At 47.3% G+C, this 9,446-nt stretch overlaps 1 pseudogene; it reads left to right on the forward strand.

Annotated features, from left to right (window-relative positions):
• Window positions 1–7,398: 7,398 nt before the first annotated feature.
• On the forward strand, window positions 7,399–9,158 carry LOC149343020 (uncharacterized; annotated as a pseudogene).
• Window positions 9,159–9,446: the final 288 nt, after the last annotated feature.

The following is a 9,446-nucleotide window of genomic DNA, read 5'->3' on the forward strand; positions in this document are numbered from 1 at the left end:
TTCTATAGAAAGTCCATAGACTGTCTATAGACTTTAGTCTATGAAGTCTATAGACTGTCTATAGACAAATCCTTTAGACTGGTCTATAGACAGTCTATAGATTTATGGCCATACACTTTTAGTAGACTTTTGTCTATAGACAGTCTATAGACAAATGTCTACTGAAAGTCTATAGGTCCATAGGAAGTCTATAGACACCGGTCTATAGACAGTCTATAGACGATCTATAGACTTATGGTCATACATTTCCTATAGAGCTGTCTATAGACCGTCTATAGACACATGTCTATAGACGGACTATAGACGACCTATAGACTTATGGCCATCGACTTCCTGTAGATTACTGTCTATAGACAGTCTACAGACAAAAGTCTACTGGTCCAGTAGACATATGTCTATAGACTGTCTATAGACATTCCATAGGTGTGTGGCCTGGCAGTGCTATAGACCTTTGTCTATAGACAGTCTATAGACCTCTGTCTACTAAACTATTAGTAGACCATTATCTATAGACTGCCTGTAGACTGTCCACAATCATTGAAAAAGGTCACCAGACAGAGTTCACACATGAAACAATCAATATACTTACAAATTATTTTTTATTTCCAAGCTATCCAGGCTGGGAATGTGCAATACATGCACCATAAGAATGCACCACAGAAACATAAAAGTTGAAAGTAACAGTCCGGCTAGTTTCCTCAGAAGCATTCTTGTGGCCTGTTGTCTGCAGTAAACCATCCGGGCATGTTCACCTGTACAGCACAAAGGAAAAAAATAATATAAGAGGAACTGAAAAAAAAATTCCCATTCCATCTCCACACATGTGCTTTACAATGCAAGGCATATCCTGGCTATGCCATTCCAGAAAGGCAATCTTGACCTTTTGGTTTGGTTTTATGGGGTTCAAAGACCCAAGGCGACACAGGCTACGAGACGCTAAAGTGAAAGGCTGGGGAATAATTTTGGTCACCTGTGCAGAGTACACAGGCCTTTAGCATTTTGCCTCTATTAAAATGCGACCGCCTAGGCCGGAATCGAACCTGCATCTTTCAGGTCGCCATACGAACATGATAGCCACTGAGCTATCACGCCGGCTCAATCATTTCAGTAAATACACGACAGATTATAAGTGTCATAAAACATTGTAACAAAGACCCCTAATCCCTGGAACACTCTACTCTGAATCCAGTACTGATATTGATTTCTGTATGGCAATACTGTTACAGCCAATACTGATCTCTTTAAGGCAATCCTTTTACACTATTTGTAACAGAAGACTTCGAACAATTGTGCCACATATCTGCATTGACTCGCAAGGAGCTGTTAAGAATGCCACCTCCATAAAATACAGATTCAGTGCACCTTACAGAGGGATCCAAAAAGGAGAATATTGCAGCATTTATTCTTATAACCGCTATAGAACAAGCGCTTCAGAATACCCTGCGTGAATGAAGCCTGGTACGCCCGGGCTAATTTTTAACTGGCTCGGGTGTTGCATCGCTAAATGCACCTTGTAAAAAAGGTGCCTTTCGGCTACACTGCTGGCATATTCATGCTGTAATTTAACGAGTGAAATGTCATCTCGTAGTTCCTTTTTGTTCATATAATGTTTGAGTGCAGTACTTGCGTGTTTAGATCAACGTTATCAGAAACATTCGTCTGCCACTACGAACAGCTGAAACAAGCGGCATACGCAGCAATGGATCTTGTCCATATGGCCTCATCCTCTGGGTAAAGTACCACTCCTTTCATGGCGGACAAGTCGTTTACCCAGATTAGTGCAAATGCGCCACCATAACCATTGCTGCGTATTCCGCTTGTTTCGGCTCTTCGTAGCGCCAGACGATGAATATTTCTGATAACTTTGATCCAAACATGCAAGTACTCCACTCAAACATTATATTAACAAAAAGAAACTATGAAATGCAATCTCACGCGTCAAATTACAACATGAATATGCCAGCAGTGTAGCCAAAAGGCACCTTTTTACAAGTGCATTTAGCGATGCAACACCTAAGCCAGTTAAAGATTTGGCCGAGTGTACGTAAGCCGATACTCAAAGGGGCACAAGCTATACAAAACCAGCAGGCAGAAGCAACCAGTTCACCACAGATTTGCGCCTATAACTTGAAGCACAAAGACGGAACAGCATACTCGTACATCTGCGCGCGCTCTTAGAAACAAGCGGGTTGCAGCGCTTCCATGCCGCGCTCATTATTCACAAAACTAATACAGTACACAGAGGCTGCAGCTGCGCCGTTTCAAAAGCAGTCGCGAGGTTGAGACAGCAAATTACTGTCACGATAAAATACCGCCTGAAATTCACTTAGTTTATCCTTCAAGTGCAGCTCCAACAGCGCAGTAAAGAGGCGTGTTTCTTGCATGGGGGCAGCCTAACCCAACGCTGCTAGAAAAATCAGCGAAAGCATTGAACGTGCTCAAAGTAGGAAGTATTTCAATGAAACAATTAACGCCTTCAACAGGCGCATCTATAATAACACGAGAGCTTAATTTAATTTTAGGCGCAAATAAGCGGCGAGTCACATCGGCACGTAGCAGTCTGAAATCAGGAACACATACGTTGCCTCTCGCGCAAATGGTATTAGAAATCTGTGCACGCGTGAGCGGGATTCATGAACGAACCACTCAGAACGAAATGTAAGCCACCTCTTGTCGATCCGACCTTTACCCAGCTTTCAAAATGAAGTGCCCGCAAGCCAGCGGCGGCGGCCAACGGCTCTGATGACAGACACGGACGAGTCCATACGTGTGCAACGAAGGGGGGATGGGATGGAGCTCGTGGGTTCTTCGCGGTGTTTGAGCACGCCGGCCATTCGCGCCGGCAGCGAATTTTATTCACCCATCACACTACAAGCATTCCTCCAGCGCCGCTTGACTACAACTTTGACAAACATCACGCGCTCCAGTCTATAGCGTTACAAGACACCTTTGCTGAAACGTCGGCGTCCACGACGCGCACCGAGCGAGCGTCCATACGTAGCAAGCAATGCAAACCTCAAAAAGAACAGCACTTCATGGTCCAGACAGGCGATAACACAAAGATTAGAAAATAAATGTAATCCACCACTGAACGAGACTGTATGTAAGTACGTTTTCGGAGGCGCAAAGTAAATTGAGCTCACACGGCGCTAACTAACACACAGTTCCATTTCGGCCGTCATTCACAGGCTAAACGACATTTCTGGCCGCGCATCTACCTTGAAACACGAAAAATCTAGTAGACAGCTCGCGAGGAGCGGCTTATCATCAAGGGCATCGCACAGACTGCCTTTCCGCGCGTTAGTAAAGCCAGCGGGACAGAGATAAGCGGCATTAGTCGAGAACCCGACGGCTTCCGCTTTAGAAACGAAGATAGGACGTTTGTAACTGCGCACATAATCTGTTCTGCACACACAGCTCTGCTTAGAGTGGTTTAGGAGACCAAATGAATAAAATATAAACGTGTAGACTTACCGTAAGCGGACGATGAAGCTGGATTTTGAAGAAAACGTAATCCGCGAAAAAAACGCCAACGCCATTGATGCAGCCACGCACATGGTTGTTTGCAGCCCGAATGATTTTCCGCCGTCTCGCGTTAAAATGGGTAAAACGTGAAACAGAAACCCATTTCACGGTCGTATCTTTATCGCTCGCACTCTTGCCGTGTGCAGCTTGAGCTGATATTCAAGACCACAGAAGGCAATTGGTTTATAAGCTTAAATTCTTCGCTTACCCTCTAAAAATCTTATTGTTTTCGTGAAAACAGAACCGAAATCTAACTTCTTGTCGGTATACGCGCCGCATCTCCCACCGAATAGTATGTGGTACAATTCTCAAATAATAATTATAAGGTTGCGTAGCATAACGTCTTTTTTGCGTGTGTTCGTGTTTAGAAAACTGATATGCGCCACATCAGCGTGTCATCGGCTCCGAAGCAACAAGTGCAAGGGTAGGAACGAAAAAATACTGGCTTTGTGATTGTTGCGTCGCAGCACTTATTCACGTGAATACAAACTGCAAAGGTAGAAATGACAGATGTTAATCGCAAAGAGGACCAGGCTCTTTGAGATTAATCTAAGATGTTTCTAAGGGATGGGCGCTTCCTTGAATTCTCACACCCGTATTTCCCGCTTTATTTTCAGGACGTTTTAAAAAGAAATGTAGAACCGTTGATGAAATGTTTCTGACTTCAGCGCGTTGGACAGTAACGATAGAAAGATGGAATGGAATTGTGTTGAGCGATTCCTTTAAGGGACAGCGTATTATTTCGATGTAGTACAGTTTGCGGGCTACCTTACTTCAAGAACGGCTGCCTTTCCTCGGCTTACTTGTTAGCATTAAATATCTAATTGTATTGACAATATACGTCACGGTATAACGAAAAGGAGCTTGTCAATGCTCCTGAAAACAATATACAGGAGGGTGTTGTAATGGCCTTACGCAATACTTTTTAATTTCCGTAATAGCGAAGGAGGTGGGGGACTCCCGACATAGTTGCGGTCACTAGATGCAGGTCCCCTCAACATGCAGTGCAAAAAGAAATTGACATTGTTCTGGACTTAGTCGAAAGTCAGTGTATCGAACATTGTTAAATAAATTATGATTGTTATAGACTGGTCATAGGCAGTAGACTATCTATAGTGTACAGTCTATAGACAAAAGGAAATTGAGGTAGTTGTAGACTGTAGTCTATATAGAGTCTATAGACCGTCTATAGACGAAAGGAAATTGAAGCAGCTATAGACCGTAGTCTATAGAGAGTCTATAGACCGTCTATAGACGAAAAGAAATTGAGGCAGCTATAGACTTTGGTCTATAGAGAGTCTATAGACCGTCTATAAACGAAAGGATATTGTGGCAGCTATAGACCTTAGTCTATAGACCGTCTATAGACGAAAGGAAATTGAAGCAGTTATAGACTTTAGTCTATAGAGAGTCTATAGACAAAAGAAAATTCAGGCAGCTATAGACTTTAGTCTATAGCGAGTCTATAGACCGTCTATAGACGAAAGGAAACTGAAGCAGTTATAGACTTTAGTCTATAGACAGTCTATAGACAAAAGGAAATTGAGGCAGCTATAGACCTTAGTCTATAGCGAGTCTATAGACCGTCTATAGACGAAAGGAAATTGAAGCAATTATAGACTTTAGTCTATAGACAGTCTATAGACAAAAGGAAATTGAGGCGGCTATAGACCTTAGGCTATAGAGAGTCTATAGACCGTCTAGAGACGAAAGGAAATTGAAGCAATTATAGACTTTAGTCTATAGACAGTCTATAGACAAAAGTAAATTGAGGCGGCTATAGACCTTAGGCTATAGCGAGTCTATAGACCGTCTATAGACGAAAGGAAATGGAGGTAGTTATAGACTTCATCTATAGAGAGTCTATAGACCGTCTATAGACAAAAGGAAATTGAGCCAACTATAGACTTTAGTCTATAAAGTGTCTATAGACTGTCTATAGACAAAAGGAAATTGAGGCAGCTATAGACCTTAGTCTATAGAGGGTCTATAGACAGTCTATAGATGAAAGGAAATTGAGTTGGCTATAGACCTTAGTCTCTAGAGAGTCTATAGACGGTCTATAGACAAAAGGAAATTGAAGCAGCTATGGACTTTAGTCCATAGATTTTCTATAGACTGTCTATAGACAAAAGGAAAAGTCTATAGGATGGCTATAGAGTCTATAAAAAGTCTATAGATAGTCTATAGACCATTTTTATAAGGGCCGGAAGGTGAACCAGATGGGCCACAGTGGGGGTGGGAGGAAAGGACAAGCGAGGGATGGAAGGCCGAGTGGCACTGTGTAAGGCAGTGTTTGAGCACTGAGGTATGAAAGTGTATCGGTAGAAATGATGTTGGGCTGGTGTATGAAGAAGATTAAATTTTATTCGGCGAAGAATGGCAGCTTAACGGATCGATAAGGATGAGTGTGGTGGGGGTAAATTAGCTAATTAAAATTTCTGCTACGTGTGTTATTCATGGACAGTGAGGCTGCAAGCCCGACGCGTGCACCGTTGGTGGGCTCAGCCGCGTGTTACTTTCAGCGAAATTTTCTATCGTGCTCTCAAATCGGCTAATAATGAACCCCTGCTGATCATTGTGGATTTCAACGCACCCAGTCTACACTGGGGCTATCACTTCGAGAAAGCCAGGGGACGCAAGCTGGCGGAGCTCATCTCCACCCTTCGTCTTACGTTTCTCACGGATCCGTCTTGCCCCACACGTGTGGGCAACTCGGTCACCCGTGACAGGGAATACCCTGGACAGCGACCACTGCCTTCTCCGCATCACGCTTTTGGCGAAGGCAGCCCGTAAAAAATAGGGACAGGCGAAAATAACCAATTGGCAGCAATTTCGAACTCAGGACGTCCCTCCCGTACTATTCTCCGACGGCTATGCGGAGTGGGCAACACAGGTCACCAACATACAGAAACAACACACGCAAACACTTCACACCACCAACGAGATCCCCGCAGTGGACAATCACCTCCTGCATCTGTGGGAGGCGCGCCGGAGCTTAACAAAACGATGGAAGAAACACAAGACGAATCGCAAGCTTAGAGCTCGTATTGCACAACTTAAGACCAGGCTGCGGCATATGCCGCCCAGCTCAGGGACACCAATTGGATAGAACGCTGCAACTCGGCAGCGCGTCAGATGAGCTCGAAGGGGACTTGGCGTCTCTTACGCAGCCTCATCGACCCTTCTCAAACGAAAGGGGAGACGCAAAAACAGCTCCGGCGGGCTCTGCACGGGTACCAAGGTACGACGGCGCAACTTGCGGACACTTTGTGCGACAGGTATCTCTGGCGCACAAATGACCCGGTTGGGCCCGAGTACACGTACTCCGGCAAGCCAAATCAGGATTTAGACGCCCCTTTTGAGTTGCATGACCTTAAGGCGGCCCTCGCTAAAATGCGCCGAGGTGGGGCACCGGGTCGGGATCGCATAACAGTGAAACTGTTGGCGAACCTCTCCGACTCTGCATACCTCCATTTGCTACAATACATAAATCAGATCTGGGATGGGTGTCCATTACCACTCGAATGGAAAACATCGCTTGTAACGTTCATCCCCAAAGCAGGTAAGGCCGTGACTGCGGACAACTTGAGACCCATCTCATTAACCTCGTGTGTGGGAAAGCTCATGGAGACGATGGTTCGGGATCGCCCCTCTCCATACATGGAGGGTAAGGGCCTCTTTCCAGACACTATGTTCAGGTTCCGCCCACACATGTCTGCACAGGATGTCCTACTCCAACTACACAGGGACATAATACAACCCACAACCTTGCAACACAACGACAAGGCCATTCTCGCCCTCGATCTTAAGGGGGCGTTTGGCAGTGTTAAACATGGCACCATACTCTCTAACTTGAACACCACGAACTGCGGGGCGAAGGTGTTCGCCTATGTCAGAGACTTCCTCTCTGTGCGTCAGGCACTCCTCCGGATCGAGGACGAGGAATACGGCCCGTACTCTATGGGTACACGAGGTACACCGCAGGGGGCGGTGTTATCACCGCTCATTTTCAACATCGCTATGATGCACCTGCCCGGCCGACTGGCTCAGGTGGAGGGCATAAAACACGCACTCTACGCAGACGACATTACAATCTGGACCACCGAGGGGAGCCTTGGGGAGATGGAGGACCGCCTTCAGCAGGCCGCCTCCATATTCGAAGCATATGCTGCCGAGTGTGGTCTCCAATGTGCTCCCGCCAAATCAGAGCTTCTACACGTCAGGACAAACCACAAGGACAACACGTCTCTACACATATCTCTGTCGGGCGGTCCCATCAGAGAAGTGGCAGAGCTCCGGATCCTGGGTCTGTTCATCAATAATAAACTTAGGCTGGACTCTACAATAGCGAAATTCAAGAGCATAAGTGAACAGGTAGGGCGCATGATCCACCGTGTTTCCAACAAGCGGGGTGGTCTGCGGGGCAGGGACGCGCTACGGCTTGCCTATGCCTTCGTGACCAGCCGGATCCTCTACGCCGTGCCGCACCTACGCACCACCAAACAACAAGACGATCGCATTGACGCCATCATCAGGAAGGCAACAAAGCGAGCACTGGACCTCCCGGTGGCTACCTCCAACGCCAAACTGAAGGCGTTGGGAGTGGTAAACTCCTATCAGGAGTTGCGGGAGGCCCACATCGTGAACCAATATACGCGGCTATCGCAGACTGTTCCTGGGGGCCGCCTGCTAAACCGCTTACACATCCAACACACATGCATACCAGAGGGGACGGAGAACATCCCGGTGCTGTGGCGCCACATGCTCTGGGTCGCTCTGCTCCCGCGTAACATGGACATGGCTTCACATGAAGGCAGACGACAAGCGCGGGTTCGCACGCTTGAGAGGCAACATGGATATAAAGAGGGCGTCTACTACGTGGACAACACAGGGCCGTCGCCCGCGGGATTCTTCACGGCTGCCGTAGTCCACCGGGGAATGAATGTCGATGGGCTATCTTTTCGGGCCCCAAATTCAACACGAGCGGAGGAAGTCGCAATAGCTCTCGCTGCCGCCGATCCAAAATCGAAAACGGTTATCACAGACTCTCGCCGGGCCTGTGAACATTATCTTGCAGGCGAAATATCACCTCTTGCCTCGCAAATTCTAAGACGCGCTCTCGCCGATCCAACTCACACAAAAGTGATCTGGGCTCCTGGCCACCACGGTCTACGAGGCAATGAGGCCGAGGCCGCTGATGCGGCCGCCCGAGCGCTCACACACCGGGCTCCTCATCCTAGCTCTCCTGGCTCAGAAGCTCATAAACCGCTTCTGCGGTTCCGCGAAATCCTAATTCATTATTGCGACAGCCACCGTCTCTACCCGGCACCTGCCAAGGGGCTGAGTAAGGCGGAGGAGCGAACTCGCCGGCGCCTGCAGACAGGAACCCTTCTCTGTCCTGCCATAGCAAAAGACTTCGATCCAAACACAGATGGGCGCTGCCCGCACTGTGGAGAGATGTGCGATATCTTTCATATGGTGTGGGCATGTACTCAGAATCCTCACCTTCCCCCACCCCCACCCGAGAGGCATGGGAGACTGCCCTCCTCAACTGCTCCACGCTGGAGTCCCAAAGGGCTCTGGTCAAGCGGGCGCGAGACGGGGCCTCGTCGTGCGGTGTCCCGGACTAAGGATACCGACCATGCAGCAGGGATTTTTAACCCTCAAGCTCTCTTTGAATAAAAGTTTTTCACCACCACCACCACCCACGGAATCGCCGATGCCCGGTGTGGAGTTTTGCAGGCAAGCTGGCCAGCCAGCAATGCCTATGTGACGAGGGATCCACCGAAGGCTGGAGGGAGGTAGTAGGCTGGAGGGAAGGGCTGTAAGCTGGAAGAAAGGGCGGGATTATAACCTTGAATATATATCAAATAAAATAACGTATAAAATAATTAATGATACAAATAGCCGAAAGGAGA

This window comes from Amblyomma mixtum, chromosome 5 (assembly GCF_055824585.1).
Source record: "Amblyomma mixtum isolate Tamu chromosome 5, ASM5582458v1, whole genome shotgun sequence".
Classification (NCBI taxonomy): domain Eukaryota; kingdom Metazoa; phylum Arthropoda; class Arachnida; order Ixodida; family Ixodidae; genus Amblyomma; species Amblyomma mixtum.